Consider the following 14,613-nt stretch of genomic DNA (forward strand, 5'->3'; position numbering starts at 1 on the left):
TTATATATTGAAAATAAATGTTCTGGAAGGGAACATTTAAACAAATCATTAAAGTTTATTTGGATTGTTCATGGATTTTGGAAACTGAGAACTGACTTTTTTTTAACTTTTATTTAATGAATACAAATTTCCAAAGTACAGCTTATGGATTACAATGGCTTCCCCCCCATAACGTCCCTCCCACCTGCAACCCTCCCCTTTCCCACTCCCTCTCACCTTCAATTCACATCAAGATTCATTTTTGATTCTCTTTATATACAGAAGATCAGTTTAGCATACATTAAGTAAAGATTTCAACAGTTTGCTCCCACACAGAAACATAAAGTGAAAAATACTGCTTGAGTACTAGTTATAGCATTAAATCTCAATGTACAGCACACTAAGGACAAAGATCCTACATGAGGAGTAAGTGCCCAGTGACTCCTGTTGTTGACTTAACAAATTGATACTCTTGTTTATGGCATCAGTAATCAACCTAGGCTCTTGTCATGTGCTGCCAAGTCTATGGAAGCCCCCTGAGTTCACCGACTCTGATCATATTTATACAAGGCCATGGTCAAAGTGGAAGTTCTCTCCTCCCTTCAGAGAAAGGTACCCCCTTCTTTGATGACCCATTCTTTCCACTGGGATCTCACTAGCAGAGATCTTTCATTTAGGTTTTTGGTGGTTTTTTTTTTTTTTTTTTTTTTTTTTTTTTTTCAGAATGTCTTGGCTTTCTTCCATGCCTGAAATACTCTCATGGGCTTTTCAGCCGGATCTGCGTGCCTTAAGGGCTGATTCTGAGGCCAGTGTGCTGTTTAGGACATCTGCCATTCTGTGGGTCTGCTGTGTATCTCACTTCCCATGTTGGATCGTTCTCTCCCTTTTTGATTCTATCAGCTAGTATTTGCAGACACTAGTCTTACTTATGTGGTCCCTTTGGTTCTTAGTCCTATCATTATGATCAATTGTGAACAGAAATTGATCACTTGGACTAGTGAGATGGCATTGGTACATGCCACCTTGATTGGATTGAATTGGAATCCCCTGGTATGTTTCTAACTCTACCGTTTGAGGTAAGTCAGCTTGAGCATGTCCCAAATTGCACATCTCTTCTCTCTCTTATTCCCACTCTTACATTTAACAGTGATCACTTTTCAGTTAAGTTTCAGCACTTAAGAAGAATTGTGTATTGATTACAGTATTCAACCAAAAGTATTAAGTAGAACAAACAAACAAAAATACTAAGAGGGATAACATATTAAGTTGTTCATCAACAGTCAGGGCAAGGGCTGATCAAGTCACCGTTTCTCAGTGTTCATTTCACTTTAACAGGTTTCCTTTTTGGTGCTCAGTTAGTTGTCCCCGATCAGGAAGAACATGTGGTATTTGTCCCTTTGGGATTGGCTTAAGAACTGACATTTATCATATAAGTTCTTTAAAATTAATTCCTCCTTTGAATTGTATTGGTAGAACCATGTAAGTTTTAGTCAGAAAAGAGTGATTAAATTTCTAGTTTCTAGGTGAAATAAGAAAGGACACAGAATTAAATCTATGTCAACATAAATAAATCCTACCCCCTTATTAACAATGATTTTACTACAGGATAAACTTGTAGGATTTGTAATACCTCAATCCTATTATTCAGTAAAAACAAGAAAAATTCACATCATCATCCAAGATTTTAATTGGGGTAAATGAGAGATTATTTTGGTGAAAGGACCATTGTGTAGAAGATGGAGAGGAAGCATGAGACGTCTAAATATTAACTCCAAGAGAAGTGGGGGGTTTAGGGAGGTAGGTTCTTTTTCCCTTATCACATCCATATGGGGGAATACACGGGAAAATGCCGAATGCAGAGCAAGTGATGGTAGTTATCTTGCAGACATGTCACCTTCATTTCTTAGGATGAATTGGCCTGTGGGTATTTGGAAGTTTCCTGGTAGCTATTTCAATAGTTTTGAAATTTACATGCATGTATAATATGTTTATATGATATATACAATTTTATATAGAAATTCCTGAAAATTATCAGGCTATCTGAGATTTAAAGAACTTATCTGGCCAGCACCACAGCTCATTAGGCTAATCCTCCGCTTGGGGCATCGGTACTCCGGGTTCTAGTCCTGGGTGGAGCGTTGGATTCTGTCCCAGTTGCTCCTCTTCCAGTCCAGCTCTCTGCTGTGGCCTGGAAAGGCAGTGAAGGATGGCCCAAGTGCTTGGGCCCTGCACCTGCATGTGTGACCAGGAGGATATACCTGGCTCCTGGCTTTGGATTGGCGCAGTGCTGGCCGTATCAGCCATTTCAGGGGTGAACCAATGGAAAAAGGAGGACCTTTCTCTCTGTCTCTCTCTCTCTCACTGTCTAACTCTGCCTGTCAAAAAAAAAAAAGAAAAAAAAGAAAAAAAAGAAAAAAAAACAACTTGACTAATTTCTGATGATTTAGTCGCTGCTAACATGATTCTGTGACTTACTGCTTCTCAGTAATGCACAAGAATGTTAGAGAATCACTAAGTTACTTTAGAATTTTTCAAACCTGAGATCTCCATTTCACAAAGTCAGTGCTTCCTTGAACACCCAATTTTATCTCAAGTGCACACCAAATACCCATCACATAGCCATATAGAATTCACATATAGAAATACCCCATCTTCTCAAATCAACCACTTTCCACACTTCAATAATCATCCCTTCTTTTTCCACTTCAGAAATTGCTGGAGATTTACACTGTTTGTAGTCAGATAATTTAAAAACTAATCAGGAGGTTCACATTTTTTTTTTTTTTTTGACAGGCAGAGTGGACAATAGAGAGAGAGACAGAGAGAAAGGTCCACACTCCAATGGCCACCGCGGCCGGCATGCTGTGGCTGGCGCACTGCGCTGATCTGATGGCAGGAGCCAGGTGCTTCTCCTGGTCTCCCATGGGGTGCAGGGCCCAAGCACTTGGGCCATCCTCCACTGCACTCCCTGGCCACAGCAGAGAGCTGGCCTGGAAGAGGGGCAGCCCGGACAGAATCTGGCGCCCCGACCGGGACTAGAACCCAGTGTGCTGGAGCCGCAAGGCGGAGGATTAGCCTAGTGAGCCGTGGCGCCCCCCGAGGTTCACATTTACTAAGAATTCACTGTGCGGTAATCTATAGGATGATGTTGAAATATTATTTAAATTCTTTGGAAAATTCTAGAAAGTGTGTTTCAAAGGTTAAAGATGGAAAAATCCTGATGATGACACATTGAATCTGCATTTAATTTGGCTAATTCTGTTTGGGGTTAAAGCAGTGACAATGCACCTGAAACTAAAGTGAATTTACCAGAAGTCCAACAAAAAGAGGATTTTGTTCTGTTTTCCAATATTCCAATCTGGTAGTCTCACCAATCTATTTTAAACACATCCCGTAGCTTTTTTTTTTTTTTTTTAGAAAATATTATTTATTTAAAAGTCAGAGTTACACAGAGAAAGAGGGAGAGGTAAATAGAGAGGTCTTCCATCCACTAATTCACTCCCCAATTGGCTGCAATGGCCAGAGTTGCACTGATCCGAAGCCAGGAGCTTCCTCCCAGTCTCCCACGTGGGTGCAGGGGCCCAAGGAACTGGGCCATCTTCTGCTTTCCCAGGGCACATCAGAAAGCTGGATCAGAAGTGGAGCAGCCGGGACTCGAACTGGTGCCCATATGGGATGCCAGTACTGCAGGCAGAGACTTTACTCGCTATGCCACAGCGTCGGCTCACTGTCAGCTTTTTTAAAAGGGGGAAAAGAATGTTCATATTTTAGAGAATTTTCATGAAATTTAGTTCCACTATGAAATTGTTGTATTTATTATTGGGATTTACATTATTTTAATCTTTCTAGCATTTTCCCTTATTAACAATCTTTCCCACCACATTGAGAGCATGTATATTATTTTCCAAGTTAATCAAATACTAACCACTCACAGCCATCTGACATAGAGAGTATAACAATTTATACAACTGGCTTAGCAAGTATAGCTGCTGCCTGCAGTGCCAGCATTGCATACGGGTGCAGATTTGAGTCCTGGCTGCTCTACTTTTCTGATCCATCTCTCTGCCATAGCCTGAGAAAGTAGTGGAAGATGGCCCAAATCCTTGGGTCTCTGCACCCATATGGGAGATCCAGAAGAAGTTCCTGGCTCCTGGCTCCTGGCTTCCGATTGGCCAGCTCCTGCTGTTGCAGCCATTTGAGGAGTGATCCAATGGATGGATTACCTCTCTCTCTCTCCCTCTCTCTCTTTCTCTCTGACTGTGCCTCTGTCTAACTCTGCCTTTAAAATAAATAATTAAAAAAAAATTGGTTCCTGCTAGTGGCCTTGTATTCTTTTGCATGGACTTAAGAAATGAGCACAGAGAAACCAAGAAAAGAAATGGATAAAGAGCCCTAATTGGACTCAGATCCCAGGTTTCAGTTGAACTTGAGACCCAGCTCTACTTCTGCTCTTGGACCTGTGAGAAGTCCCTGTTTCCTTTGTATACATCCCCGCACATTTAAGGTTGTCTCAGTGGAACCTATAAATTGTAAATTATTCATTTTTAACCAATAAAATTCACTATTATTAAATGGATATCACTGGACTGCTAATGGGCATTGCCTCTGGAGTGGGTGTTGGGAAACAAAGATAAATAAGACATGGTTCCTCATCTCAAGCATCTTTGATTTACACAAATGCTCAAAAGCATGAGGGAGGGCAGACAAAGTATCTTAAACAGTGATGGATTTCTCATAATACCTGAAAGGGTCAATAGGGGTCTCTCATGATTCACTGAACCACTTTTCACAATGACTTACCAAAGCAGTTAAGTATTTTCTTTACATCATCTTGGTAATAAGTTATACTAAGCAATCGTATAGTAGCAACTGAAATGGATTTGATTTTACAGTATAAACTGCTTTTACAATTCCCTATGAGTCTGAAAATTGTTTCCTTGGCATTTAAGAGTTGATGTTTCCATTACAAACACAAAAGTATCCTCAGAACAATTGTCTTAACTGTTATCATGGGTTTGTAGTACACTCAGGGGCTGCCAGAGGGCACTGTAAAACAAGAGACCCTCACACACAGGGTACTTATGCATAGATCAAAACTAAAGAATGGTTAATTTATAATAATCTATAAGAAATAGATTAATCTGTAAGGAACAGAAAACACAGACTGAAATAAAAATATTGCCTGTATTCCTTTTGATAGTATGCTCATTGGAATAGGATGGATTGTTTTCCTTTTTTCTTGCTTTTTGTGTGGTTTTCTAACTAGAGCTGTGTGAAATTATTAACTGGTAAAGAGAGGAGCTCAGCTCTTGGTCTTCACAAATATTTTGATGATTCCTCTTATCCAGGTAATCCCTGAAACTGTAAATGTGCTGAGTTCAAGGCCAGCTTAACTATATTGCCAACTGTAGCTGTAGGTAGGTCTTTAAACAAAGCAGCAAGTTAATGAGATTGATCATTAATCATTGATCAGTTAATCAAATATATCCATACTAGATTGCTTTGCCATGGCTGCCATAACAAAATATCACATACTAGGTGTCTTAAAACAACAGGAATTTATTTCCGAAGTCTAAACTCAAGGTACCATCAGTTTGGGTGGCCTCTGAGGTCTCTCTTCATGAAGTATAGATACCCATCTTTTCCCAATACCATCACATAGTCTGCCTTATGGGCATGTCTGAAATCTGTATCCTAATCTCTTCTTTTAGGAACACAACAAAAGCGAATTACAGCACACACATGTGACCTTATTTTACATTAATTTACACTTTCACTGCCCAAACTCCAAATCCATTCACATTCTGAGATACTGGAACATAGGACTTCAACACTTGAATTTTTGGGGTGGGGGGTTGCAACTCAGTCTATAATAAGTAGGTTAATTATATTGACATCTATAGATGACAAGTGGGTAAGTGATTAAAGAAAACTGGTTAATGAGACTGGTCGTGTTTTGGTTCCTGGGATAGAAACCCTGCCAACCAGAACTGTTCTGTATGATGACCTGTATTTGTCCATATTTGGGTTCAGGTTTTGATGCTATTTGGTTTTATTGATTTTATTAAAATATGACCCTTTTGAAGTCACAACTTAAAATTTATTTTTAATCTTTCCCTGTGCAAAAAAAATTGTCAAACTTAATTACTGTCATATATTAAAGTGTTTGTATATAAAGTAGCTAAAATTTAACATTTATTGGATGCTCATTAATAAGCATTCTTTAGACTTTCACTAATAGGAAGTTGGCTTCTATAGTGCAGGTAGCAATTGTGTTTTCCTTTAAGTATGGTTCCTTGGAGATTTGTTTTCCTTGCTAAACCCACAGCTCACTCTGTAGAAATTGCTAACCATCAGCTGTTAAGTAGTACTACCTCCAAACAAAATGAAAAACAAAAGAAAAAGGCCATCTGGGATACAAGAAAATGTTTTTATGGGTCTCCACAGGATCCTTACAAGAATGCATGAAGACAGAAAGAGATCCAAATCTTTGGAAAACCAAAGGGTAATTTAGCCAAAAGAAAAATGTGGATTTTTTTTGAAGACTGCTAACACAATAACTTAATGCTTACCCTATAATGTGCATTTTAAAGTTAAAATAAAATAATTGGTGTTTTTAATTTTTATTTAAGTATGTATGTATTTATTTTTAAATATTTATTTTCAGCTCTCCAATAATTTTTATAATAATAATTCTGTGCAATTTGCTATGAGTGCTTCTTTTACAAATTTTAAGGCTGGAGTTGGTGGCATTTATACTGAACAAACCATTGAGTTGTATAAGGTGACTCTAGGAAGTTATAACTTCAAAATATGTGGCACTTCAACAAGCATTTGAAGAGTATAGTACCTTTTACTAACCAAAGAAATAAAATCTTAAAGTCATTATTAATTTTCTAATCCTTTATAAAAATGGAGCATCTTCCATTTCATCAGTCATTAAATGAGTGTCTGCAAAAGACTGAATGAGCATTTTTGCATTTAGAGGGAAAACCATGGTCAAATTCCATTTCTTTGAAATAGTACCACTTGATCATTCATGGAGGTAAAGGAAGAACTTGAACTAAACTAAAATTAATGTAGAATCTTAGAAGTTAGACTAGATATTTGGAAATACTGACTATCCTAGCTAGCATTCTAAGAGTAATAGTGTCTTACGCCTTGGCTTATAATCAGTGATGAGTGAGAAGGTAAACAATCATTTGAGCACAGATAGGGTAGCTCTAAATAATAATACTTACTTGCTATGTTACCTGGGAGTAAAGTCAGACACCCAACCATAGCCACCACTTTAATAATTCATCTAATACTCAGCACTAGAACAGGGAAGACAAACGGGATTTTATTAAACCAAGAAGCTTCTGTACTTTAAAGGAGATAATCAACAGAAAGAAAAGATGATCAACAGAATGGGAGAAAACATTTTCAAAGTGTTCATCTGAAAGGAATTAGCATCTAGAATACATAAGGAAGTAAAACACTCAACAGCAAGAAAACAAACCATCCAGTTGAGAGGCACAGAGGATCTGAATAAATATTTCTCCAAAGTAATATTACTTATAGTCAACAAATTTATGCAGGATTATCAGCATAACTAGCCAAGGCAGAAATGCAAAACAAAACCATAATGAGATATTGTCTCACATGAGAATGGCTATTATCAACAACACAAAAATGAAAAAAATGCTGGTTCGGATGTAGAAAAAAGGCAACCATTATTCACCATTAGTGGGAATTAAAATTAGTACAACTATTATGGAGAATAGAATGGAGGTGCCTCAAAAAATTGAAAATAGATGTCCTATCTGATTCCAAGATACTCCATTTCTGAAATCAGCGTTTGATACCTGCATTCCCACCACCAGGATCACTGTAGCATGATTTACTATCGTCAAGATATCGAATCAATCTATATTTCCCTTGGTGGATACATGAGTAAAGAAAATGTGACACACACACACACATTTAAAATATAATATTATTTATTCATAAATAATAATGAAATCCTCCCATTTTCAGCAAAATGGAAAGAACTAGAGATCATTATGTTAAATGAAATATGGCAGACATGGAATGATAAATACCTCTTTTTGTCTTTTAGAAGTAGATATTAATAAAAATAGTAAACTTGAACTTAGAATGATTACCAGAGTTTGGGAAGAAGAATATAAACAGCTTGGATAAATAGTACTAAAATTGGATAGAAATAACAGGTTCTAATTTACACAGCATAGTCAGGGCAGCTATAGATCATGACAATGTAATATGTACTACATAAACAACTGGGAAAAAGGGGATGGTAGGATTCAAAAATGAACAAAAGGTGGAAAGGTGGGAATTCTGATTGCCTGGTTTGATCAGTTCAATTTTATTCACCTATTGAAATATTATTCTATGCTCCATAATGGTGTACAGCTATTATATGTTAATTGAAATTTTTATTTATTTGAAAATCACAGCTACAGAGAGTGAGGGAGAGTCAGAGACAGGACTTCTATCCCCTGGTTCACTCCCCAGATGGCTGCAACAGTCAGGGCTGTGCCAGACTAAAGATAGGAGCCTGGAGCTTCATCCAAGTCTCCTATGTGCATGGCAGGGACCCAAACACTTGCATCATCTCAGCTACTTTTCCCAAGCCATTAGCAGGGAGCTGGATCAGAAGAGGAGCAACTGAGACACTAACTGGTACCCATATGGTATGATGGAGTTGCTGGTGGTGGCTTAACATGTTACACCACCATGCTGGCCCTAGAAGAAAATTTTAATAAAGAAAATTGAAAGAAAAAGAATAATATTTCATAGATTTACTGTGAGGTGCAAATGAAATAATATATGTGAAGGATCTTGGCATTATACTTGGTATAGAGTAAGTACTCAATAAATGTTAGGAAAAAAAATTTAAGACCAAATAAATGCAAAAACAACCCACAACGATGTTAGCAAACATCTAAGATAATTTAACCAAATGTGTCGTGTGAATTAAACAATTGAACTTTATTGAGGTATCTGAAGCATAACTTAATGAATTGGAACATACATCTTATGCTTGAATAGTTTACCTGAATGATATCAAGCTTCCTAAATCATTCAATAATTCAGTGAAATTCAATTTAAAGTGCTAATTTCTCCATTTGATAAAGTGTTTCTATAGTTTATCCAATAGAAAAATAGTAACTCTCAAGAAAATTGTTGAAGAGAAATGTAACAATAGGGTTGCATTCCAAGTATTGTAGGGGATTTGAATTCTCCACTCTTGGTAGTTTACATAAAATGTAAGCAATAGAAATGACCTGAAAATATACACATAATGTATTGATAAAAATAGAATGAAAAGTGTGTTTAGGATAAAGTACTTTGTTGAATTTTTTTAAAAAAAATTATTTTGAAAGTCAGAGTTACAGAGAGAGAGGAAAGGAAAAGAGAGAGTGAGATCTTCCATCTGCTGGTTCACTCCCCAGATGGCTGCAACGACTGGAGCTGTGCTGATCCAAAGCCAGGAGCCAGGAGTTTCTTCCTGGTCTCCCACATGGGTGCAGGGGCCCAAGCACTTGGGCCATCTTCTACTGCTATCCCAGGCCATAGCAGAGAGCTGGGTTGGAAGTGGAGCAGCCAGGTCTCGAACCAGCACCCATATGGGATGCTGGCACTTCATACCAGGGTATTAACCTGCTGCGCCACAGCACCGGCCCCTGTTGAATTTTTATATTTATAATTATTTGTACATATAGAGAACATTCAGAAATAATGTGAACCAAAATGTGAATACCTTTGAATAACTAGACTTTGGTGGGTGATTGTTTGCTTTTTTCCCAATACTTTTCTATTGTTTGTATCTATTACAACTAGCATGCACTAAGTTCAGAAGGAGAAAAAATAAGTGAGAGGGTACATCAGTCATTTAGTAAATAATGTTAGAACAAAACACGAGGAATCCTCAGAAAGTTCATGAAAATGTACGTGATGAAATAATGCACGATATGCATGGAACTCAAAATTTTTGCAACAAAATGAACTTGTCTTTCAATCCATTTTCTTACAAATTTTCAAGAATTTTGGTTCCTGAGTTTCAGGTTTATCTGTCTGGAAGAGAAAGGGCCTGTGGGGCTGGTGGGAAGCATGCTTAACCACCAGGTGCATTTTGTCACAGTAACTGTCACATTGCTGAGCCCATTAAATGCCCTGTTGGTCAGTCTAATAGTCTCTAACTAGATTACTGGTTATTTGTTATAAAGATATTGTGAGGATAAAATATTCCCTGTAGTTTTTAAAAGATTTTTGGCATATATTATTTGCCTACAAGTTTCTTGAGAATAAGCCCATATTTCTAAGAAATAACATTCTATTTTTAAGTTTTTGGCTATATTGGCTTGAATTCAAAACCATGAATGATATTATAATTAAATGTGTAGCTGTTATTAAGTATTATTAGAAAAAGTCAATGTGTTCACAAGTTAGGTAAACCAGAAAAGGAAAAATACCAACCAAAATGTAAAATAAGAAGTGTTAAGACAATGTGAAGCTGCCGAAATTTTTATAAATCTACCCAAACTTTGGTATATCTTCCTCTCTGGGGAGCCACATTTGCAGTAGAATAAGGTGTTATGTCACTATTATGTACGTTAATATGATATTTTAGTATAGTCTTTCTTTTCAATGGACTGTGAGTCAATATCACTTCTAATATTTTCAGCAGTAATTTGTCATTAATTATAAAAACATGTTTCTCTTCTGTTAAATATGTGATCTCAGATTCTCTATAGTCTCCAATACGATTTAATTAAATTTAGAATTCATGATATTTGGCACAATACGCTTCTTTCTTGCCTTTATATAAGTAGTTCTAAAAATATTTAATCCAGGGGCCAGCGCTGTGGCATAGCTGGTGAAGCTGCCACCTGCAGTGCTGGCATCCCATTTGGGCGCCAGTTCAAATCCTGGCTGCTCTACTTCTGATCCATCTCTCTGCTATGGCCTGGAAAAGCAGCAGAAGATAGCCCAGGTTCTTGAGCCCCTTCATTCATGTGGGAGACCCCAAGGGGCTCCTGGCTCTTTGTAACTATGCCTTTCAAATAAATAACTAAATCTTTTAAAAAATATATAATTCAGGAAGTAATTTAAATTTTTCTTTGTTTTTCTTTATATATATATATATATATTGACAGGCAGAGTGGACAGTGAGAGAGAGAGAGAGACAGAGAGAAAGGTCTTCCTTTGCAGTTGGTTCACCCTCCAATGGCCGCCGCGGCCAGTGTGCTGCAGCCAGCGCACCACGCTAATCCGAAGCCAGGAGCCAGGTGCTTTTTCCTGGTCTCCCATGTGGGTGCAGGGCTCAAGGACTTGGCCATCCTCCACTGCACTTCCGGGCCACAGCAGAGAGCTGGCCTGGAAGAGGGGCAACCAGGACAGAATCCGGCGCCCCAACCGGGACTAGAACCCTGTGTGCCCGCGCCGCAGGTGGAGGATTAGCCTATTGAGCCATTGCGCCTGCCAATTTTGTTTTTCAAAAAAAACACAAAAGACTGGCAGGAGATGTTAATGAGAGTTCTGTATCAGTAAAATATCACCAAATCACCACACAAAAAACATTAACATTTTTATACACCAAATAATAATCTTACTGAACGGACAGTTATGAAAGAAATGTCGGGCCGGCGCCGCGGCTCACTAGGCTAATCCTCCGCCTAGCGGCACCGGCACACCGGGTTCTAGTCCCGGTCGGGGCACCGGATTCTGTCCCGGTTGCCCCTCTTCCAGGCCAGCTCTCTGCTGTGGCCAGGGAGTGCAGTGGAGGATGGCCCAAGTGCTTGGGCCCTGCACCCCATGGGAGACCAGGAGAAGCACCTGGCTCCTGCCATCAGATCAGTGCGGTGCGCCGGCTGCAGCGCGCTGGCCGCAGCAGCCATTGGAGGGTGAACCAACGGAAACGAAGACCTTTCTCTCTGTCTCTCTCTCTCACTGTCCACTCTGTCAAAAAAAAAAAAAAAAAAAAAGGTAAAAAAAAAAAAAAAAAAAAGAAATGCCATTCACCATAGCCACAAAAAAGTAAATCTTAGGAATAAATTTAATCAAACAAGTCAGATGTCTCTACAATAATCATAAAACATGGTTAAAAGACATCACCAGGGGCCAGTGCTGTGATGTAGTGGTAAAGCCACTTCCTGTGCCTCTGGCATCCTATAGGGGCTCTGATTCATGTCCTGGCTTCTGATCCAGCTCCTTGCTAATGAACCTAGGGAAGTGGCAGAGGATTGCCCAAGTACTTGGGACCCTGCACCTACCTAGGAGACCTGGAAGAAGCTCCTGGCTCCAGGCATCAGATTTGCCCAGCTCTTGCTATTGCAGCCATTTGAGGAGTGAACCAGCAGATGGAAGATCTCTCTCTCTTCCTCTCTCTCTCTCTCTTTCGCTTTCTCTCTCTCTAATTCTGCCTTTCTAGTAAATATTTGAGAGACAAAGTTACAGACAGATAAAGGCAAAGACAGAGAGACAGGTCTTCCATCTGGTGGTTCATTCCCCAAATGGCCACAATGGCCAGAGCTGAACCCATTGGGTTCCAGTAGTCAGGAGCATTTTCTGGGTCTCCCATGTGGATGCAGGGGCACAAGCACTTGGGACACCTTCCACTGCTTTCCTAGACCATAAGCAGAGAGAGAGACCAGAAAAGGAGCAGCTGGGATACAAACCATCACTCATATGGGATGCCAATGCTGCAGGTAGAAGCTTAGCATGCTATGCCACAGTGCCAGCCCCGTAAATAAATCTTTTAAAAATTATTTTTAAAGAAGAAATTATCATGGTTTGGAAGAATTAATATTGTTGAAATGTCCACACTATAGCAATCCACAGATTCAATGCCCTCCCTATTAAAATACCAAATGATATCCTTCACAGAGATAGACAAAACAATCTTAAAATTCATATGGAACCAAAGAAAAAGCTTTTAGAATAGCTAATGTAATGCTGAGCAAAATAAAAAATAAAGAGAAACTGAAGATATAACAATATCTGTTTTCAAAGTGTGCAATAAAGCTGTAGTTACTAAATTATAGCTTGGTGCTGGTTTAGATCCATGGAACAGAACAGAGACCCCACAAATTAATCTGTGTATATACAGCCAACTGATTTTCAACAAAGATTTTAACCACATAAATTGGCAAAAGAATAGTTTTTTAGTAAGTGGCAATGGCAAAGCTAGATATATATGTAGAGAAAATGAAATGAGATCGCTACCTCACCATTTGTGAAAAGCTACTCAGAATGGATCAAAGGCTTACATATAAGACCCAAATCCATAAAGTTGCCAGAAGAAAACATAGGGGAAACATTCCAAGATAAATTTCCATGTGCTGGCAATGAGTTTTTTTTATAAGACCCTAAAATAACATGAAATAAAAGCAAAATGAGCCAAATGGCATTATGTCAAACCCAGAAGCTCCTGTACAACAAAGAAAACAAGCAATAGCATGGAAGCGAGATTTGACAGAATGGGAGAAAATATTTGTAAGCTACTTATCTGACAACAGATTAAAATCCAGAGTATATTATCAACTCAAAAAACCCATCAACAACAGAAAACAACCAGTCCTGTTAAGAAATGGGCATAGGACCTGAGTAGACAGTTTTCAAAATAAGAAACATAAATGGTCAACAAGTGTATGAAAAAATACTCCAAATCACCAGCCAAGAGGGAAATGTAAATCAAAACCACAATGTTATATCACCTCACCCCTGTCAGAATGGCTATTATCAAAATGACAGAATGTAACAAATGCTGGTGAGGATGTGGAGAAAGGGGAACACTTATACACTGATGTTGGGAATGTAAATTAGTACAGCTGGTAAGAAAAGCAGTACTGAGATTTCTTAAAAAACTGAAAATGGAACTTCCATAAGATCCAGAAATTCTACCATTGGATACATATCCAAAAGACATTAAATCATTGTATCAAAGACATACTATTTCAACATGTTTACTGCAGCACTGTTTCCAATAACCAATATAAGGAATCTATCAAGGTATCAAATTATTAGATGAATAGGTAAAGAAAATGTGACATGTATACATGATGAAATACCTGCCCATAACAATAATGAAATCATGTCTTTTGTAGCAAAATGCATGGAACTGTAGGACATAATGTTAATTGGAATAAGTCAGAGACAGAAAGACAAAGGCCACTCATTCTCTCTCGTATGTGGAAGCAAAAGGAAAAAAATAATCTGAATACAGAATTGTAAATTGTAAGAGGTTGGGAGGGATAGGGAATGAAATAGGAAGTCTGGATAATGGTTTCAATCAGAGTTGGATTGAAGGAATAACTTCCTAGTGTTACACAGGAGAGTGGGAGTTCACAATAGCATAATAGATATTTTTGAATAAAGAAGCTCCAAGCCTTGTGTCATAAAACAATGTCAAAGAAGGGGAAAATTTGATTATGCTGTTTTGATCAGTATACATCGTATACATGTATTGAAATGTCACATAGTAGCCCATAAACATTTGCAATATTGTTTGAAATTTTCAGATAAAAAGTGTGGCCAGATGGTGATTCTCTGATGGGCAGAAACCTGAATGAAGTGAGGATGTGGGAGTGAAGGGCATTTTAAACAGAGGGAATGGCATTTGCAAAGTTC

Source organism: Oryctolagus cuniculus, chromosome 5 (genome assembly GCF_964237555.1).
Source record: "Oryctolagus cuniculus chromosome 5, mOryCun1.1, whole genome shotgun sequence".
NCBI classification, from domain to species: Eukaryota; Metazoa; Chordata; class Mammalia; order Lagomorpha; family Leporidae; genus Oryctolagus; species Oryctolagus cuniculus.